Raw genomic sequence first — 23,795 nt, 5'->3', positions numbered from 1 at the left:
CCTTCTCTTCCTTTTCCTACTGTCGAATTCCAATCACCCATGACTATTAAATTTTCGTCTCCCTTCACTATCTGAATAATTTCTTTTTCTCATCATACATTTCATCAATTTCTTCATCATCTGCAGAGCTAGTTGGCATATAAACTTGTATTACTGTATTAGGCGTGGGTTACGTGTCTATCTTGGCCACAATAATGCGTTCACTACGCTGTTTGTAGCAGCTTACCCGTACAGCAATTTTTTTATTCATTATTAAACGTACTCCTGCATTACCCATATTTGATTTTGTATTTATAACCCTGTATTCACCTGACCAAAAGTCTTGTTCCTCCTGCCACCGAACTTCACTAATACCCACTATATCTAACTTTGACCTATCGATTTCCCTTTTTAAATTTTCTAACCTATTTGCCCGATTAAGGGATCTGACATTCCACGCTCCGATCCGTAGAACGCCAGTTTTCATTCTCCCGATACCGACGTCCTCTTGAGTAGTCCCCGCCCGGAGATTCGAATGGGGGACTATTCCCCTCCGGAACATTTACCCAAGAGGATACCATCATCATTTAATCATACAGTAAAGCTGCATGCCCTCGGGAAAAATTACGGCTGTAGTTTCCCCTTGCTTTCAGCCGTTTGCAGTACCAGCACACCAAGGCCGTTTTGGTTACTGTTACAACGCCAGGTCAGTCAATCCTCCAGCCTGTTGCCCCTGCAACTACCGAATAGGCTGCTGCCCCTGTTTAGGAACCACACGTTTGTCTGGCCTCTCAACAGATACCCCTCCGTTGTGGTTGCACCTACGGTACGGCTATCTGTATCGTTGAGGCACGCAAGCCTCCCCACCAATGGCGTGGTTCATGGTTCATGGGGTAACCCTCGAAATCTAACATTGACTATGCAACACAGAAATTGCATCGCAATAGAAAACTGCAGTCTCCATGCCGACTTATCTCAAAGCGTCTAATGGCTACAAGTTGCGTATCAAACGTAGCCTGAGACACAAGAAGCACCTTTCCGATTCACCTTTGAAACTTTATTTAACCCTCACAACCTAACACTGAAAATGAAGCACAGAAATTGCATCCCGGTTGATAACTACACTCTCCATGCGGACTTCTCTCAAGGCTACTAACGGGTAAAGTCAAAGTCTCAAACGTACCCTGAGACACAAGTAGCATCTCCCTGATTCAGCGCTGCCACTTTATTTTAATCCTCGCACCCCAACATTGATCATGCAACACAGAATTTGCATCGCAGTTGAAAACTACAGTATCCATAATGACTTCTCTCAAGGCGTCTAATGGCTACAGTCTCTGATTCGAACGTAGCCTGAGACACAATTAGCGGTTTTACCATTCACCTCCGCCACTTTATTTTATCCCGGTTGATAACTACAGTCTCCTTTTGGCTTCTCTCAAGGCTACCAACGGCTACAGTCCCGTATAGAACGTAGCCTGAGACACAAGTAGCGCCTTTCCGATTGATCTCTGCCACTTTATTTTAACAAGCACACCCCAACAATAATCATGCAACACAGAAATTGGGTCGCAATAGAAAACTGCAGTCTCCATGCCGATTTATCTCGAGGCGTCTAATGGCTAGAGTTCCCATACGGAACATAGCCTGAGAAACATGTAGCGCCATTCCGATTCACCTCTGCCACTTTATTTTAACCCACACAAACTAGCATTGAAAATGAACCACAGAAATTGCATCCTGGTAGATAACTACAGTCACCATGCGGACTTCTCTCTCTACTACTAACGGCTAAAGTCTAAGTGTCAATCGTAGCCTGAGACACAAGTATTTCCCTTCCGATTGAGCTCTGCCTTTTTATTTTAACTCTCGCACCCCAACATTGATCATGCAACACAGAAATTGCATCGCAATTGAAAGCTACAGTCACAATGCCGACTTATATCAATGCGCCTTATAGCTACAGTCTCCGCATCGAACGTAGCCTGAGACACTAGTAGCGCCTCTCCGATACAACTACGCCACTTTATTTTAACCCTCACAAACTAACATTCAAAAAGAAGAACAGATATTGCATCCCGATTGATAACTACAGTCTCCATGCGGACTTCTCTCAAGGCTCCTAACGGCTTAAGTCTAAGTGTCAATTGTAGCCTGAGACACAAGTATTACCTTTCGGATTCAGTTCTGCCACTTTATTTTAACCCTCGCACTCCAACATTGAGCGTGCAACACAGAAATTTCATCTCAATTGAAACCTACAGTCTCCATGTCGACTTGTCTCAAGTCGTCTAATGGCTACAGTGTCTGTATCGGACGTAGCCTGAGAAACAAGGAGCGCCTTCCCGATCCACTCTGCCACTTTATTTTAACCCTCAAAAGGTAACATTGGTAGTGAACCACAGAATTGCATCCCGGTTGCTAACTACAGTCTCCATGCGGACTTCTCTCATGGCTACCAACGGCTACAGTCTCCGTATCGAACGGAGCTAGAGACACAAGTAGCGCCTTTCCGATTGAGCTACAGTCTCCATGCCAACTTATCTCAAGGCATGTAATGGCTATAGTCTCCTAATCGAACGTAGCCTGAGACACTAGTAGTGCAATTCCAATTCACCTCTGCCACTTTATTTTAACCCTCACAAACTAACACTGAAAATGAACCACAGAAATTGCATCGCAGTTGATAACTACAGTCCTCATGCGGACTTCTCTCAAGGCTACTAACGGCTATAGTCTAAGTGTCAAACGTAGCCTGAGACACAAGTATTTCCCTTCCCATTCAGCTCTACCTTTTTATTTTAACCCTCGGACCCCAACACTGATCATGCAACACAGAAATTGCATCGCAGTTGATAACTACAGTCTCCATGCCGACTTATCTCAAGGCGTCTAATGGCTACAGTCTCTGTATCGAACTTAGACTGAGACACAAGTAGCGCCTTTCCGATTCACCTCCGCCATTTTATTTTACCCCTCGTACCCCAACATTGATCATGCAACATAGAAATTGCATCACAACTGAATACTACAGTCTCCATGCCGACTTATCTCAAAGGGTGTAATGGCTACAGTCTCCGTATCGAACGTAGCCTGAGACACAACTAGCGCCTTTCCGGTTGAGCTCTGCCACTTTATTTTAACCCTCGCATCCCAACATTGACCATGCAACACAGAAATTGCATCGCAATTGAATACTAGAGTCTCCATGCCGACTTATCTCAAGGTGTGTAATGGCTACTGTCTCCGTATCGAACGGAGCCTGAGACAAAAGTTGCGCCTTCCCGATTCACTTCTGCCACTTTATTTTAACCCTCACAAACCAACATTGAATATGAACCACAGAAATTGCGTCCCGGTAGATAACTGCAATCTCCATGCGAACTTCTTTCAAGGCTCCTAACGGCTTAAGTCTAAGTGTCAATTGTAGCCTGAGACACAAGATTTACCTTTCGGATTCAGTTCTGCCACTTTATTTTAACCCATGCACTCCAACATTGATCATGGAACACAGAAATTGCATCGCAATTGAAAACTACAGTCTCCATGCCGACTTATCTCATGGCGTGTAATGGCTATAGTTTCCTAATCGAACGTAGCCTGCGTCACAGGTAGCGCATTTCCGATTCACCTCTGCCACTTTATTTTAAACCTCACAAACTAACATTGAAATTGAACCAAAGAAATTGCATCCCGGTTGGTAACTACAGTCTCCATGAAGACTTCTCTCAAGGCTACCAACGGCTACAGTCTCCGTATCAAACGTAGTCTCAGACACAAGTAGCGCCTTTCCGATTGAGCTTTGCCACTTTAATTTTCCTCTCGCACCCCATCATTTATCATGCAACACAGAAATTTCATCTCAATTGAAACCTACAGTCTCCATGTCGACTTGTCTCAAGTCGTCTAATGGCTACAGTCTCTGTATCGAACGTAGCCTGAGACAGAAGTAGTGCAATTCCGATCCGCCTCTGCCACTTTATTTTAACCCTCACAAACCAACATTGAAAATGAACCACAGAAATTGCAATTCAATTGATAACTACAGTCGCCATGCGGACTTCTCTCAAGGCAACCAATGGCTACAGTCTTTGTGTCGAACGTAGCCTGAGACACAAGTAGGCCTTTCCGAATGAGCTCTGCCACTTTATTTCAACCCTCGCACCCCAACATTAATCATGCAATACAGAAATTGCATTGCAATTGAAAACTATAGTCTCCATGCCGTTTTATCTCAAGGCGTCTAATGACTAAAGTCTCCGTGTCGAACATAGCCTCAGACAAGAGTAGCGCCTTACCGATTCACCTCTGCCACTTTATTTTTATTTTAACCCTCACAATATAACATAGCATATGAACCACAGAAATAGCATAACGGTTGATAACTAAGGTCTCCATGTGGACATCTCTCAAGGCAACTAACGGCTAAAATCTAAGTGTCCACCGTAAGCTGAGACACAAGTATTCCCTTTCGGATTCAGCTCTGCCACTTTATTTTATCCCTCGCACCACAACATTGGTCATGCAAAAGAGAAATTGAATCGCAATTGAAAACTACAGTCTCCATGCCGACTTATCTCGAGGCTTCTAATGGCTACAGTCTCCGTACCGAATGTAGCCTGACACAGAAGTAGGCCTTTCCGATTGAGCTGTGCCACTTTATTTTAACCCTCAAAACCTAACATCGAAAATGAAGCACAGGAATTCCATCCCAATTGATAACTACAGTCTCCATGCGGACTTCTGTCAAGGCAACTAACGGGTAAAGTCTAAGTGTCAACCATAGGCTGAGACACAATTATTTCCTTTCCGATTCAGTTCTGCCACTTTATTTTAACCCTCGCACACCAACATTCATCACGCAACACAGAAATTGCATCACAATTGAAAACTACAGTCTCCATGCCAACTTATCTCGAGGCTTCTAATGGCTACAGTCTCCGTACCGAATGTAGCCTGACACAGAAGTAGGCCTTTCCGATTGAGCTGTGCCACTTTATTTTAACCCTCAAAACCTAACATCGAAAATGAAGCACAGGAATTCCATCCCAATTGATAACTACAGTCTCCATGCGGACTTCTGTCAAGGCAACTAACGGGTAAAGTCTAAGTGTCAACCATAGGCTGAGACACAATTATTTCCTTTCCGATTCAGTTCTGCCACTTTATTTTAACCCTCGCACACCAACATTCATCACGCAACACAGAAATTGCATCACAATTGAAAACTAGTCTCCATGCCGACTTATCTCGAGGCTTCTAATGGCTACAGTCTCCGTACCGAATGTAGCCTGACACAGAAGTAGGCCTTTCCGATTGAGCTGTGCCACTTTATTTTAACCCTCAAAACCTAACATCGAAAATGAAGCACAGGAATTCCATCCCAATTGATAACTACAGTCTCCATGCGGACTTCTGTCAAGGCAACTAACGGGTAAAGTCTAAGTGTCAACCATAGGCTGAGACACAATTATTTCCTTTCCGATTCAGTTCTGCCACTTTATTTTAACCCTCGCACCACAACATTGATCATGCAACACAGAAATTGAATCGCAATTGAAATCTACAGTCTCCATGCCGAATTATCTCAATGCTTAGAATGGCTACAAGCTGCGTATCGAACATAGCCTGAGACACAAGTAGCACCTTTCCAATTCACTCTGCCACTTATTTTCAACCTCACAAACTAATATTGAAAATGAACCACAGAAATTGCATCCCGGTTGATAACTACAGGCTCCATGCAGACATTTCTCAAGGCTACTAACGTCTAAAGTCTAAGTGTCAAACGTAGCCTGACACACAAGTATTTCCTTTTGTATTCAGATTCGCCACTTTATTTTAACCCTCGCACCACAACAGTGATCATGCAACAGAGAAATTTCATCGCAATTGAAAACTATAATCTCCATGCCGACTTATCTCAAGGTTTCTATTGGGTACAGTTTCCGTATTTAACGTAGGCTGAGACACAGGTGGCGCCTTTTCCGATTCAGCTCTGCAACTTTATTTTAACTCTCGCACCCCAACACTGATCATGCAAAACAGATATTGCATCGCAGATGAAAGCTACAGTCTCCATGCCGACTTATCTCAAAGGGTGTAATGGCTACAGTCTCCGTATCGAACGTAGCCTGAGACACAAGTAGCGCCTTTCCGATTGAGCTCTGCCACTTTATTTTAACCCTCGCACCCCAACATTGACCATGCAACACAGAAATTGCATCGCAATTGAATACTACAGTCTCCATGCCGACTTATCTCAAGGTGTGTAATGGCTACTGTCTCCGTATCGAACGGAGCCTGAGACAAAAGTTGCGCCTTCCCGATTCACCTCTGCCACTTTATTTTAACTCTCGTTAAGTAACATTGAAAATGAACCACAGAAACTGCATCCCAGTTGATAAATACAATCTCCATGCTGACTTACCTCAAGGCTACTAACGGCTAAAGTCTAAGTGGCAAATGTAGCCTGAGACACAAGTATTTCCTTTCGGATTGAGATCCGCCACTTTATTTTAACCCTCGCACCACAACAATGATCATGCAACAGAGAAATTGCATCGCAATTGAAAACTACAGTCCCCATGCCCACCTATCTCAAGACTTCAAGGCTTCTAATGGCTACAGTCTCCGTATCGAACGTAGCCTGAGACACAAGTAGCGTCTTTGCGATTGAGCTCTGCCACTTTATTTTTACCCTCGCACCACAACACCAATCATGCAACACAGAAATTGCAACGCAATGAAAACGACAGCCTCCATGCTGTTTTATCTCAAGGCGTCTAATGGCTAAAGTCTCCGTATCGAACGTAGCCTGAGACACAAGTAGCAACTTTCCGATTGACCTCAGCCACTTTATTTTAACCCTCACAAACTAACATTGAAAATGAACCACAGACTAAAGTCTCTATGCGGACGTCTTTCAAGGCTACTAACGGCTAAAGTTTAAGTGCTGAACGTAGCCTGAGACTCAAGTATTTCCTTTCGGATTCAGCTCTGCCACTTTCTTTTAACCCTCGCACCCCAACGTTGATCATGCAGCAGAGAAACGGCATCGCATTTGAAATATACAGTCTCCATGCCAACTTATCTCAAGGCCTCTAATGGCTACAGTCTCCGTATCGAACGTAGCCTGAAACACAAGTAGCTCCTTTCCGATTGAGCTCTGCCACTTTAGTTTAACCCTCGCACCCCAACATTGATCAAGCAACACAGATATTGCATCGCAGTTGAAAACTACAGTCTCCATGCCGGCTTATCTCAAGGCGTCTAATGGCAAAATGCTGCGTATCAAACGTAGCCTAAGACACAAATAGCGCCTTTCCGATTGACCTCTGCCACTTTATTTTAACCCTTGCACCCCAACATTGATCAAGCAACACACATATTGCATCGCAAAGGAAAACTACAGTCTCCATGCCGACTTATCTCAAGGCATGTAATGGCTACAGTCTCCGTATCGAACGTAGCCTGAGACACCAGTAGCGTCGCGGTTGAAAACTACATGTTCCAAGTCGACTCTTCCCCAGGCTTCTAACGTGGCTACAGTGTCGGTATGGAACGTCGCCTAGTAGTCAAGTGGCGTGTTTCCGATGCAGCTCTGCCACTTTATTTAAAACCTTGTATCCTAACATTCACCATGCAACAGAGAAATTACATCTCTATTTAAAATTACAGTCTCAATGGCGACTTTCCTCCAGGCGACTAACGGCTACAGTCGCCGCATGGAAAGTCTCATGAGTTTCGACTGGCGTCGTCCCGATCTTCTCTGCTACTTTATTTTAACCCTCGTACCCAAAATTGGAAGAGCAGTTGAAAGGAATGGACAGTGTCTTGAAAGGAGGATATAAGATGAACATCAACAAAAGCAAAACAAGGATAATGGAATGTAGTCTAATTAAGTCGGGTGATGCTGAGGGAATTAGATTAGGAAATGAGGCACTTAAAGTAGTAAAGGAGTTTTGCTATTTGGGGAGCAAAATAACTGATGATGGTCGAAGTAGAGAGGATATAAAATGTAGGCTGGCAATGGCAAGGAAAGCGTTTCTGAAGAAGAGAAATTTGTTAACATCCAGTATAGATTTAAGTGTCAGGAAGTCATTTCTGGATGTATTTGTATGGAGTGTAGCCATGTATGGAAGTGAAACATGGACGATAAATAGTTTGGACAAGAAGAGAATAGAAGCTTTCGAAATGTGGTGCTACAGAAGAATGCTGAAGATTAGATGGGTAGATCACATAACTAATGAGGAAGTATTGAATAGGATTGGGGAGAAGAGAAGTTTGTGGCACAACTTGACCAGAAGAAGGGATCGGTTGGTAGGACATGTTCTGAGGCATCAAGGGATCACCAATTTAGTATTGGAGGGCAGCGTGGAGGGTAAAAATCGTAGAGGGAGACCAAGAGATGAATACACTAAGCAGATTCAGAAGGATGTAGGTTGCAGTAGGTACTGGGAGATGAAAAAGCTTGCACAGGATAGAGTAGCATGGAGAGCTGCATCAAACCAGTCTCAGGACTGAAGACCACAACAACAACAACCCAAAAATTGAAGATGCAGCACTGTAATTGATCATGATGCAATTCTATAGGCTCCATGACGACCTCTCTCTAAGTGAATAACGTTGCTACAGTCACTGTATGGAACGTCCCATGGGAGGCAAGTAGCGTCTATCTGGTGCAAAACTGTCAGTTTATTGTAACCCTCGTATTCTAGCATTGACCATGCAACACAGAAATTGCGTCGCGATTGAGTCAAGTAGGGTCTATCAGATGCAACACTACCAGATTATTGGACTCTCGGACTCTCATATTGACCATGCAGCAGAGAAACTACGTCGCCATTGAAATCTACAGGCTACATGCCAACTTCTCTCCAGGCGACTGACGTGGCTGTTGAATCCATATAGAACGTCCTCTGAGTCTGATGTAGCGTCTTTCCGATGCAACTCTGGTCTTAATTTTTACGTTCGGACCCTCATATTGACCATGCGACACAGAAATTACGTCACGATTTAAAACTAGAGGCTCCACGCAGACTTTTCACCAGTCGACTAATGTGGCTACAGTCTCAGTATGGAAAGTTGCCTGAGACTCAAGTAGCATCTTTCCGATGCAACTCTGCAACTTTAATTGAACCTTCGCACCATAACATAGAACATGGAACACAGAAATTGCTTCGTGACTTAATACAACAGGGTCCATGACGGATTCACTACAATCGACAAGGCGGCGACAGTCTCTGTATGAAACGCCCTTTGGAAATCAAGTAGCTTGTTTCCGACCCTACACTGCCAGTTTATTATAACAGTCGCATCGTCACATTGACCATGCAACTCAGAAATTGCATCGCGCTTGAAAACTACGGTCTGTATGCCGACTTCTCTCCAGGCGACTAACGGCTACAGTCTCCGTATGGAACGTCCCATGAGACTCAAGTACTGTCTTTCCAGTGCGACTCTGCCACTTTATTTTAACCCTCGCACCCTAACAATGACAATGCAACACAGGAACTTCTTCGTGATTGAATACTACAGGTTCTATGCCGACTTCTCTCCAAGCGACTAATGCGGCTACAGTCTACATATGGAAAGTCCTCTGGGAGTCAAGTAGCTTGTTTCTGATGCAATGCTGCCAGGTTACTGTGACTCTCACAACCTCATTCAGCATGCAATACAGAAATTACGTCGCAGTTGAAAACTACAGGCAACATGTCGACTTTCCCAGGCTCTTAAAGTGGCTACAGTCTCCATATGGAACGTCCACTGGGAGTCAAGGAGCGTCTTTGTGATGCAACTTTACTGCTTTATTTTAATCCTCGCACCCTAACATTAACGATGGACCACAGAAATTCCTTCGTGATTAAATATTATAGGCTCCATGCCGATTTCTCTCCAAGCAGCTGACGCGGCTACAGTCTCCGTATCGAACGTTCTCTGGGAGTCACATAGCTTGTTCCGATTCAATACTGGCAGTTTATTGTAACCCTTTGCATTCACACACTGACCATGCAACACAGAGATTGCGTCGCGATTCAGTACTACAGGCTCCATGTCGACTTCTCGGTTAGCGGCTAACACGGTTAGAGTCTCCGTCTGGAACGTCACCTGGGAGTCAAGTAGCTTGTTTCCGATGCAACTCTGCCACTTTATTTCAATCCTCACAAATAAACATTGACCATGCAACACTGAAATTGCTTCGTGATTGAATACTACAGGCTCTATACCGACTTCTCTCCAAGCGATTGATGAGGCTACAGTCTAGTAGCTTGTTTCCGACGCAACACTGGCTGTTTATTGTAACCCTCACACCCTCACATTGACCATGCAACATAGAAATTGCGTCGAGATTGAAAACTACAGCCTCCATACCGAATCCTACCCCGACGACTAACGTGGATACAGTCTCCGTACGGAACGTCCCATTAGACTCATGTAGCCTCTTTCTGATGCAACTCTGTCACTTGATTTTAACCCTCGTAACCTAGCATTGAAGTTGCAACACAGAAATTGCATCGTGATTGAATACTACAGGCTCCATGACAACCTCTCTCCAAGCGATTAACGCAGTACAGTCTCCGAATTTTACATCCCCTGGGAGACAAGTAGCTTCTTCCCGATGCAACACTGCCAGTTTATCGTAACCCACGCACGCTCACATTGGCCATGCAACACAGAAATTCCTTCGCGATTGAATACTACAGTCTCCACTCGGAAAATTCTCCAACCGACTTAAGCAGCTACTGTCTCCGTATGGAACGCTTCCTGGCAAGCGAGTAGCGTCGTTCCGATGTGACACTGCCAGTTTCTTGTAACCCTCACACCCTCACATTGACCATGCAACACAGAAATTGAGTTGCGATTTATTCCTACACGCTCCATGCTGCCTTCTCTCCAAACGACTAACCCGGCTACTGTCTCGGAATGGATCATCCCCTAGGAGTCAAGTAGCGTCTTTCCAATGCAACAATGCAAGTTTCTTGTATCCGCTGTAACCCTTGTAACCCATTCACCATGCAGCACAGGAATTCAGTAGCGATTGAATACTACAGGCTCCATGCCGAGTTCTCTCCAAACGACTAACGTGGCTGCAGTCCCTGTATGGAACGTTCCCTGCTAGTCGAGTAGCCTCTTTCCGATGCAACACTGCAATCTTCATGTAACCCTCGCTCCATCACATTGACCATGCAACTAAAGAGTAGCGTCGCGAATTAATACTACAGGCTCCATGCCTACTTCTCTCCAAGAGACTAATACAGATACCGTATCTGCATGAATTGTCCCCTGGGAGTCAAGTAGCGTCTATATGATGCAATCCTGCCAGTTTATTGTAACGCTCGTACCTACACATTGACCATGCAACACAGAAATTGCATTGCGATTGATTACTACAGGCTCCATTCCAACTACTCTCCAAGTGACAATGCAGCAATAGTCTCCGTATGTTAATTCCACTCTGAATCAAGTAGCCTCTTCGCGATGCAACACTGCCAATCTATTGTAACCCTCGCACCCTCACACTGAGCATGCAACAGAGATAAAGCGTCGAGGTTGAATACTACAGGGTCCAGGATACTTCTCTGCAAGCGAGTAGTACCATTCCAACTTCACTATAAACGATTACGGCTACTGTCACCATATGGAACATGTGTCCAGTGTTAGTCAAGTAGCTTGTTTCCAATCGAACACTGCCTTTTTATTGCAACCCTCACACCCTCACATTGAGCAGGCAACACGGAAATAGCGTAGAGGTTGAATACGACATACTCTATGCAGACTTCTCTCCAAACGTCTAACATGGCTACACTCTCCATAGGTAAAGTTCCCAACGAGATAAGTAACGTATTTCCGATGTAACACTGCCAGTTTATTGTAATCCCTGCACCTACACATTGACCAACACAGAAATTACGACTAATCTCCAAGCGATAACGCGGCCAAAGTCTCAGTATGCAACGTCCACTGGGGTCAAGTAGCTCGTATCCGATGCAACACTGACAGTATATTGTATCTCTTGCACTCTCAGGTTGACCATGCAACACAGAAATTGCTTCGCGATTGAATACTACACGCTCCATGCCGACTACTCTCCAAGCGACTAACACGGCTACAGTCACCATCTGGAACGTGCCGTTGGAGTCAATTAGCGTCATTCCAATGTAGTACTACCAGCTTATTGTAACCGTCACACCCACACATTGACCATGCAACATAGAAATTGCGTCACGTTTGAATACTACAGGCTCCCTGCCGACTTCTCTAAAAGCGACTAACGCAGTTACAGTCTCTGCAAGGAATATCCACTGGGAATCAAGCAGCCTGTTGCCAATGCAACACTGCCAATTTATTGTAATCCTCGCACCCTCACATTGACCATACACTACACAAATTGCGTCACAATTGAATACATCTTTCCGATGCAATCCTGCCAGATTTTTGTAACCCTCGCACCCTCAAACTGACCATGCAACACAGATTTGTCTCGTGGTTGAATATTACAGGCTTTATGCCGACATCTCTCCAAGCGACTAATTCGGCTACAGTGACTGTACGGAGCGTCCCGTTAGAGTCAAATAGCGTCTTTCCGATGCAGCACTGAAAGTTTATTGTAATCCTCCAAACCACAATTCCACAATGCAACATAGAAATTGCGTTGCAACTGAATATTATAGGCTCCATGATGACTTCTCTCCAAGCGACTAACGCAGCTTCACTCTCCATGTGGAAGGATCTGTTGGAGTCAAGTAGCGTCTTTCCGATGCAACACTGCCAGATTTTTGCGACCATCGCAGCATCTCATTGATGATGCTATACAGAAAGTGTGTCGCAACTGACTACTACAGGCACCATGCCGTCTTCCCCCCAATCGACTACAACGGCAACAATCTCCGTATGGAACGTAGCATGGGAGTCAAGTAGCAACTTTCCGATGCAACACTTCCGGTTTATTGTAACCATCACAAATTCACATTGACAATCCAACACAGGAATTGAGTCCAGATTGAACACTAAGGGCTCCCTGCCGACTTCTCTCCAAGCATCGAAAGCGGCTATGGTCACCGTATGAAGCTTTTCCTGGGAGTGAAGTAGCTTGTCTCCAATCCACTACTTCCAGTTTACTTACACCCTCGACCCCTCAGATTGACGATGCAACACACAAATTGCGTCGGGATAAAAAACTACGGGATCAATCACGACTTCTCTCCAAGACACTAACGCGGCTACAGTCTCGGTAGGGAAAGTCCCCTGGCAGTCAAGTAGCGTCTTTCTAATGCAACAATGGCATATATTGTTACCGTCAAACACTCACATTGACCATGCAACAAAGAAATCGCGTCACGATTGAATACTATAGTCTAGATGATGACATCTCTCCAATTAAATATCGCGGCTACATTCACCATGTGGAACTGCCTCTGGAAGCCATGTAGGTTGTTTCCGATGCACCACTGTCAGCTTAGTCTAACCCTCGCATCCTCACATTGACCATGCAGCACATTCATGCGTCGCTATTGGATACTACAGGCTGCATGCCAATTTCTCTAATAGCGATTAACGCGACTACAGTCTCCCTAAGCAACGTCCTCTGGGAGTCAAGTAGCGTCTTCCCCATGCAACACTGTCAGTTTATTGTAACCCTCGAACCCTCAAACCCTCTCATTGACGATGCAACACACAAACTGTGTCGCGATTGAATACTATCGGCTCCATACTGACTTCTCTCCAAGCGAGTAACGCAACTACAGTCTCAGTATGGAACGTCCCCTAGTCGTCAAGTAGCTTGTTTCCGATGTACCACTGAAAGCTTAGTGTAACCCTCGCACACTGACATTGACCATGCAACACAGAAATTGTGTCGCGATTGAATACTACAAGCTCCATTCAGACTTCTCTCCAAGCAACTAATTGGGCTACAGCCTACGTATGGAACGACCTGTGGGTGTCAAGTAGCGTTTTTCCCAATGCAACACTGCGTGTTTATGATAACCCTCGTGCCCTCACATTGACCATGCAACACACAAATTGCGTCGCAAGTGAATATTACAGGCTCTACACTGACTTCTCTCCAAGCGACTAACACGGTTACAGTCCCGTAAGCAACGTCCCGTGGGATTCAAGTAGAGTCATTCCGATGCAACACTTCCAGTTTATTGTAGCCCTCGCACCCTCACATTGACCATGCAATACAGAAATAGTGTCGCAATTGAATACTACAGGCTCCATGCGAACTCTCCAAGTGATTAACACGGCTATGGTCTCCGTGTGGGACGTCCCCAGGGAGTCAAATAGGGTCTTTGTGATGCAACGACGCAAGTTTATTGTAACTCTCGCACCCTCACATTGACCAAGTATGTCTTTCCGATGCAGTGCTGCTAGTTTATTGTAACCCTCGCACTCTCACCAGTTACCATGCCGACTTATTTCCAAGTGACTGACTCCTCTATAGTGTCCATATCGAACGTCCCCTAGGAGTCAAGTAGCATCTTTCCGATGAATTACTGCCAGTTTATTGTAACACTCGCACCCTCACATTGACCATGCAACACACAAATTGCGTCGCAAGTGAATATTACAGGCTCTACACTGACTTCTCTCCAAGCGACTAACACGGCTACAGTCCCGTAAGTAACGTCCCGTGGGAGTCAAGTAGAGACATTCCGATGCAACACTTCCAGTTTATTGTAGCCCTCGCACCCTCACATTGACCATGCAATACAGAAATAGTGTCGCAATCGAATACTACAGGCTCCATGCGAACTCTCCAAGCGATTAACACGGCTATGGTCTCCATGTGAGACGTCCCCAGGGAGTCAAATAGGGTCTTTGTGATGCAACGACGCAAGTTTATTGTAACTCTCGCACCCTCACATTGACCAAGTATGTCATTCCGATGCAGTGCTGCTAGTTTATTGTAACCCTCGCACTCTCACCAGTTACCACGCCGACTTATTTCCAAGTGACTGACTCCTCTATAGTGTCCATATCGAACGTCCCCTAGGAGTCAAGTAGCATCTTTCCGATGAATTACTGCTAGTTTATTGTAACACTCGCACCCTCACATTGACCATGCAACACACAAATTGCGTCGCAAGTGAATATTACAGGCTCTACACTGACTTCTCTCCAAGCGACTAACACGGCTACAGTCCCGTAAGTAACGTCCCGTGGGAGTCAAGTAGAGACATTCCGATGCAACACTTCCAGTTTATTGTAGCCCTCGCACCCTCACATTGACCATGCAATACAGAAATAGTGTCGCAATCGAATACTACAGGCTCCATGAGAACTCTCCAAGCGATTAACACGGCTATGGTCTCCATGTGAGACGTCCCCAGGGAGTCAAATAGGGTCTTTGTGATGCAACGACGCAAGTTTATTGTAACTCTCGCACCCTCACATTGACCAAGTATGTCTTTCCGATGCAGTGCTGCTAGTTTATTGTAACCCTCGCACTCTCACCAGTTACCATGCCGACTTATTTCCAAGTGACTGACTCCTCTATAGTGTCCATATCGAACGTCCCCTAGGAGTCAAGTAGCATCTTTCCGATGCATTACTGCCAGTTTATTGCAGCACTCGCACCCTCACATTGACCATGCAACACACAAATTGCGTCGCAAGTGTATATACAGGCTCTGCGCTGACTTCTCTCCAAACGACTAACACGGCTACAGTCCCGTAAGTAACGTCCCGTGGGAGTCAAGTAGAGACATTCCGATGCAACACTTCCAGTTTATTGTAGCCCTCGCACCCTCACATTGACCATGCAATACAGAAATAGTGTCGCAATCGAATACTACAGGCTCCATGCGAACTCTCCAAGTGGTTAACACGGCTATGGTCTCCGTGTGGGACGTCCCCAGGGACTCAAATAGGGTCTTTGTGATGCAACCACGCAAGTTTATTGTCACTCTCGCACCCTCATATTGACTAAGTATGTCTTCCCGATGCAGTGCTGCTAGTTTATTGTAACCCTCGCACTCTCACCAGTTACCATGCCGACTTATCTCCAAGTGACTGACTCCTCTATAGTGTCCTTATCGAACGTCCCCTGAGAGTCAAGTAGCATCTTTCCGGTGCATTACTGCCAGTTTACTGCAGCACTCGCACCCTCACATTGTACCATGCAACACAGAAACTGCGTCGTGATTGAATACTACAGGTTCCACGGCGACTTCTCTCCAGGCGACTAATACAGCTACAGTCTCCTGTGAGGAACGCTCCCTGTGTAACCATTCCTTCTATTGAAAATTTCCGTTGTTGAAGTTCGTGTCCTGACCAGCTAGCGGTAGAATGTCTGTATACTGTCTGATAAGGAATGTTACAAAAGAAGTCTGTCCTGCACTATATTCACGCCGAGTGCGTATTAATTATACCGGGCAGCTCAAATAATCATATGCTCCCCGACGTGTATGGTCACAGCAACACATAGATGCATACAAACTGCTATTATTGCAGTAACCATGCTTACAGTCTATATACAGCAATAGTTTCTCCACTAAAGTTTTCCGTTTACGTAAGCTAAATAGTTTGAATCAGTATGATAACTTTTTGAGAGCGGCAAAGATTATATGCAGCACTCTGTTATTAATTTGTATCGCTGCACTGCTAAAATGTTTCGCAAGCATGTAATATTATTTGGTTTGAAATAAATGTCCAACACGGTACATTCACATTATGCTGGTTTATTATAGTCCAAGCACATCCTACCATTGTCTTAAGGAAGTCATCTTTCCCTAAGCTGGGTGGAATTAGTTACGTAAATTTCAGTCAAAGTGTCTGCAATAAGATCCAGATTTCACCAGTTGCGTTAACGAAATCCAAGTATTTTCCCACAATTCGATACTAATATCCACTTCCTTTTCCGTTAAATTACTAACAGTCTGTCACATTGGGGCAAAGTTCAGTCTTTCATTGATAATAATCAATTTAAGTCAAATATCGGTTCTTTTCCTATCCTGACTCTACGTAATCGTATGCTCAAGGTAGCTGAGCTACCTATTTCAAGCTTAATAATTTCTAGCAGATCGCAAGCCTCCAAAATGTAAAGACAATTTCGTATCGCCTTTGTACAAGAGCACACGTTAAGTTACGACACGATCAAGCAAGCCCTAGAAGCACATAAACAGAGTATAACTGTATTCCGCAATATCCTGAAAGAGTACTCACAAGGAGTGTTTTTTGAGATCACTTATTCTACTCCGTGTTCTATAAGTACACCACTTTGTGATCTGCTTTTACTTTAATTTGATACATAAGGGATTCTATTTTACTTTCTTTTGCAAAAATACTGAGTTGCTTTGTACTGGATTTCTTTTCTATTTCTTTTTACATTGTTTCTCTTCAGTATACTTGCTACTATTCAAGTGATGCTATCACAGTGGGACTTTGTTTTCTTTTTTTATGAAATCTGGTTCTTGGTTTTGGGGCTTGTATTGGGTTTTGGGTACTATTTTTATATTTGCTTTCGAAAGAAACGGCGTTACATGCGCCCCCCAGACGATTATCAGCGCCAACCTCTTTTTACTGTGGGGTGCGTTGATGATTCGACTTTGTGTTACCTCCCTAGTACGATATAGACACATTGCTAAAAAATACATTGGTATTTGTCAAGAATTTTAGCCTATGGGTCTAGCAGGATTTCCCATTTATAAATTTCAAATTTTCTGGGATTAGTTACTTAGGTATTTCACAATTCATGTTACAAAGGCCTAAGAATTTTGCCTGTTTAAATTCTCATTCCATAATTATCTCAATGCTAAAGTACTTCGGGCTTAAGGAAAGTGCCCACTAAGTAATTCAGGTCTTAAATAATCCCAACTATGATAAAGTAATTTAAGAATGTCCTATGTTACTTGCCAAGTCTAAAAATTTTGTTATTAAATTAATTAGACTACACATAATTATGATGTTACAAAATGTGTACAATAACCAGTTTCGTAATCTTCTCTCTTGTGCGAAGAGTAGACAGACAGTAAGTCCTGTATTACTGTCTGCAATCGGCGCTCAGCTCCCCATCGGGTCGTTGTACTCGCATGAGAGATTGACCAGACTGTGCAGGCTGGGATCAAAGCCTGATCATCCGCTACCTCTGCTGCCTCTCGGATGATTAGGCAACAGGAACCCCAGGTGACGTGCAATCTTTTCCTCTGCTACCTCTTGAATAAGCTAGTAGCAGGATGCTATCTTCTCATCTGCTACCTCTTGAACAGGCTAGTAGCAGGATCAGGCTGTTCTTGGTTCATCTGCCGCGTACTTGTTGGCGAGCGGCAGAAGCTGCAGAATCTTGTTTGCTGCTGCTCGCTAACTGGTAGAGCAGCAGACATCGGTAAGTTTTCAACTCACCTGTCTTGAATAACTGCCAACCAGACGCAGAAGGATTGAGCATTATTGTTAACTGTTGCCCTAAGTTCTTCTATCCGTGGCTGCTTCAGAAGTCTCGCCCATGTTTATTTTCTGATGTCATCTGCTTGTTTTCTTAGTTGACCAGCTGCGTATACTTCAACTTCTGTTGGTGGTTACATCAATGGTTTCTTCGATGTGGAGCAGTCGCGTCCTGGTTGCATCGTTCTTGATCTTGACGAAGCTCATGAAATTAGTGGTTGGCTTCGTCAGATTTTTGCATTTTTTTGCTAGTTATTCGTCTGTTTCTTCAAGGTGGATCATGTTCTCGAGGAGCTGTCATAGTATTTATTGGTATTCATTTCAGCTTCTTCTCCGGTGACGACATCTTTTTGGAGAACGTTAGTTGAGTATGAAGTTAGGCTACTAAACATCTTCCTCGATGGCGATGGGATATTCTTGAAGAATAGTATCTGCGGGTGATGACAGACGGCTCAAGGCCTTCCACAGTGATGTCATCTTCTTGACGAACAGTGACTGCAGTTGTAGGTAGACAGGCTGCTCGAAGTCTCGGATCCGCTGATCAGCTGGTGCTGCCAGAGTCAGGTAAAAGCGACATTCTTTTTCTGTGAACGGCCGCTAACGTATGCGCTCCCCATCGGTTTTGCCTTCTTCAAAGCTTGTGGTTGGCGAGCCGTGACGACATTGGCACTCATTATTCCATTATTGGCAGCATTTATGAGGTTTGCTCATGTAAGTCTATCAAAGGATACTTTGGTTCAGCTTTTCAAGTTTGTAAGTTCGTACTAGAATTCTTGTAGCAGTACATCATCTTGACTTGTCTTTGACCAAGTTTAAGAGAAAGTAATTATTTCCAGCGACTTGTATTTAGAGGTTCGCCTAATACTATTTCGTCACACAAAATCACACGAAACACTTTGACTCAGGTTTAACACTGTTAAACTTCAGTTACCTTTACGTGAAACAACTCAACTTAAGTCAGCTGTTGTGTTCAAAATTTATCTATCCCTGCAGTTCCTTCGTGGTAAAATAGTAACACGGAAATCATTGTACCATTTCCTGTCTCTAAGAACATGGCTACAAGTAATTTCCTGGTACGAATAGTCAATTACATGTAATTACAATACTGGCCATTAAAATTGCTACACCACGAAGATGACGTGCTACAGACGCCAAATTTAACCGACAGGAAGAAGATGCTGTGATATGCAAATGATTAGCTTTTCAGAGCATTCACACAAGGCTGGCGCCGGTGGTGACACCTACAACGTGCTGACATAAGAAAAGTTTCCAACCGATTGCTCATACACCAACAGCAGTTGACCGGCGTTGCCTGGTGAAACGTTGTTGTGATGCCCCATGTAAGGAGGAGAAATGCGTACTATCACATTTCCGACTTCTATAAAAGTCGGATTGTAGCCTATCGCGATTGCGGTTTATCGTATCGTGACTTTGCAGCTCGCGCTGATCGAGATCCAGTGACTGTTAGCAGAATATGGAGTCAGTGGATTCAGGAGGGTAATACGAAACGTCGTGCTGGATCCCAACGGCCTCGTATCACTAGCAGTCGAAATGACAAGCATCTTATCCGCATGGCTGTAACGGATCGTGCAGCCACGTCTCGATCCCTGAGTCAACAGATGGGGACGTTTGGAGGACAACAACCATCTGCACGAACAGTTCGACGAAGTTTGCAGCAGCATGGACCATCAGCTCGGGGACCATGGCTGCGGTTACCCTTGACGCTGCATCACAGACAGGAGCGCATTGGATGATGTACTCAACGACGAACCTGGGTGTACGAATGGCAAAACGTCATTTTTTTTGAATGAATCCACGTTCTGTTTTCAGCATCATTATGGTCGCATCCATGTTTGGCGACATCGTGGTGAACGCACATTGTAAGCGTGTATTCATCGCCATACTGGCGTATCATCCGGCGTGATGGTATGGGGTGCAATTGGTTACACGTCTCGGTCACCTCTTGTTCGCATTGACGGCACTTTGAACAGTGGACGTTACATTTCAGATGTGTTACAACCCGTGGCTCTACCCTTCATTCGATAACTGCGGAACCCTACATTTCAGCAGGATAATGCACGACAGCATGTTGCAGGTCCTGTACGAACCTTTCTGGATACAAAAAATGTTCTACTGCTGCTCTGGCCAGCACATTCTCCAGATCTTTCACCAATTGAAAACGTCTGGTCAATGGTGGCCGAGTCGCTGGCTCGTCACAATACGCCAGTCACTACTCTTGATGAACTGTGGTATCGTGTTGAAGCTGCATGGGCAGCTGTAACTGTACACGCCATCCAAGCTCTGTTTGACTAAATGCCTAGGTGTATCAAGGCCGTTAGTACGGCCAGAGATGGTTGTTCTGGGTACTGATTTCTCAGGATCTATGCACCCAAATTGCTTGAAAATGTAATCACATGTCAGTTCTAGTATAATATATTTGTCCAATGAATACCCGTTTATCATCTGCATTTCTTCTTGGTGTAGCAATTTTAATGGCCAGTAGTGAATTATTCACAAAAGTCTCTTTCTTATGAAGTTCTTCCATCTTTAGTTTGTTGAGTCTATTATTGCTTAAATAGTTTATAGTATTCTGTGAGATACTTATACTTGCGTAATAGACTGAAAGTTCTAAACCAGCACATCGTACAACATACGAAATTATTTTTTTTAACGCTTAATTGAAAATGCAAAGTTAATGCCATTCTGGCTCTGAAAAAGGAAAGTACTTCACTTTACTTATTCTAAGTACAAAATATAGCCTTATCCTAATAGCAAATATTCAAATTGAAATCAATTTTAACTGCTGATCTATATTCTAGCTCTCATTCTTGTTGCAGAATGCAACTATGACTTCAATTCTTTCCCTTACGCTAAATAATCAAATCTGTAATTAAAGTACAGAAAATGAAAACATTTTAAGTATTATTCATTATAGAATGTCTTATTCCACAAATTGTGAAATCTCTTTACAATCAAGCTCAAGTTTCTTGCTTCTCTTCTTTTCACAATGTTGTTAAGCACACGAATTCTCTGCTATAGGTGCACAATAACAGCTTATAATATGCTCAGGTTGTGGGATCTTAGTCTATCGTTAGATTCTCAATAGTATATTCAAAGGTTTTCAGAATAGGCTATTTTATCTGTCAATATTACTGAAGATCTTCTTCCCCATAGTTTCTCTCCGACAGAGAAGTCCCCAGGTAAAATTACTTACTTATACATCATCAATTTAGTTCACAGGGCAAAATAATAGATTAAAATTACAAATATTTCTTCGTCTTTTAAATAAAGCTTAAATCTACTGCCAGAATCGTTTTAAATCCTGGTGACTTTGGATTTCTTTGTTCTTTCCTTTACAATTCAATAAAACGTAACTTCCAGGATGCGGTATTATAACTATTTTGAATGGACCTTCATATTTTAATTGCCATTTCTTGTTTAACTTCTTTATGGCGGAGGATTTAGGATGAGATCTTAATAGGATATCTTCTCCAACTCTGTAACAGGTTTAATTAGATGTTTATCATAATAAGTTTTTCTGAAGTTTGCGTGATGCTGAAGCACAGCACCCACTTTGTTAAATAGGACAGATTTATCTACAGGTAATGGGTTACTGAATTTTAGTAGGTTTTCATTTCATTTGTCCATACCAAACAAGATATTGTAAGGAGTAAAACCCATAGATGAATGAGGTAACTGATTATACACTTCCTCGAATTTTTGCAGATATTCTATCCAGCGATAGTGCTGACTGGACATGTACATTCTCATGAATCGCGCTCAATTGGACTACTTTTTGGGTTGAAACGAGAAATCTGGGTGTGACTAATGCCTCTTTCGCGCAGACACTTTTCCCAGGATCTACATGATACGTACGAAGCATTGTCTGTCAACAAGGCTCTCGGTTTTCCCACTTGAACTATGTATTTCTCTGTAGGAATCCTCAACATCGGCTTTACCTTCAGTGATTTTAATGGATACACGTTTACGTATTTGCTACACAGATTTTAAAATGCAAGCACATATTTAAAATTGCCCTTTGATGCTGATAAAGGACCCATTATGTCACACGAAACTAGATCAAGAACATTGTCGACTACAATAGGTCGCAATTCTGTTTGCGTCGAATAATTGATCGGTTTAGCTTTTTGGAAAATTACACAAGTTTTTAAAATCCTTTGTGCAATATGTTTCAAATTTAGATAATGTGTGTATGCCGTTATGAGTTTAGCACATTTATACCCACTTGCATGTCCCCAAGAGATATCTGTATGCCGCAGACATTTGTACAAATAATCTAAGGGAATGCAAAACTTCCACTGTTGGAAAAAGTCACTGTTTTTGTAGAACAAAATATTGTCTCACAGGCAATATTTCGTGTTATAACAGCTACTGTTGTTTCCTATTAGTGATTGATAATTTTCCATTTAGAATCTTTTTCCTGAAGTTTAGTAATGTTTTTGCACATGTCTTTTTCAAACAGAGAGTTCTGTATCAACATAACTCGAAAATTGTCACTTTTGTTCCAATGATACCACGTGGTAACCTAAGGAGAGTATCAACAATATCATTATCCTTGCCACGAATATGTCGTATGTCCAACAAATATTCCAGCAAGAGTAATGCCCATTTGGTTAGCTGTGCGTGTAACAATCTACATGTCATCAAAAAAGTCACAGCTTGGTGGTCGCAATACACTATTATTGGTTTTCCATGTACAAAACACCTAAATTTCTTTAACGACCAATCCAAAGTGAATACATCTAATTCCGTAGTGGTATAAGCTCTCTCGCAGTTTGTGAGGGTACGGTTGGCAAAACTTATAATTTTGATACTACTAATGTCATTTAGAATATCCATTTAAAAAAGTGTTGCTCCCAGACCAGTGTCTGAAGCATCTGTGGCTACGTAAAATTGCTTATCCATTCGTGGGTGGTGTAATATCTGTGTGTTCAGCAAAGCGTTTCGTATTCTGTTAAACACTTCGCGACATTCAGCTGTCCATTGTCATCAAACGTTCTTGCTCAACAGGTTAAGTAAACAATCCTGGTTTAGCATCTGATCAGGCAGGAATTTCCTGAAGAAAGACACTAAACCGGGAAAAGACTTTAGTTGTTTACAAGTGCAGGGGTACGGAAAATCACTTATACCTTCCATCTTTTTAGGGTTAGGTGTAATACCCAAGGGGGAGATAATATGCCCGAGAAACTTAATTCTTTCTTTTCCAAATTTGGGCTTAGAAAGGTTTACAGTTACTCTATAATCTTGAAAAAGACAGAACACTTGATGTAACAGTTCTATATGACGCTCCCAGGTGTCGACTGCCACAAGGAGGTCATCGAAATATAAGGTTACCTTGGTTAACAAATCCGGGCCTAAAATCGTATCTAATGCAGAAATAAAAACTCCACCACTAATACTAAGACCGA

This window comes from Schistocerca piceifrons, chromosome 5 (assembly GCF_021461385.2).
Source record: "Schistocerca piceifrons isolate TAMUIC-IGC-003096 chromosome 5, iqSchPice1.1, whole genome shotgun sequence".
NCBI lineage: Eukaryota > Metazoa > Arthropoda > Insecta > Orthoptera > Acrididae > Schistocerca > Schistocerca piceifrons.
Note: the sequence above shows the minus strand (reverse complement) of the source record.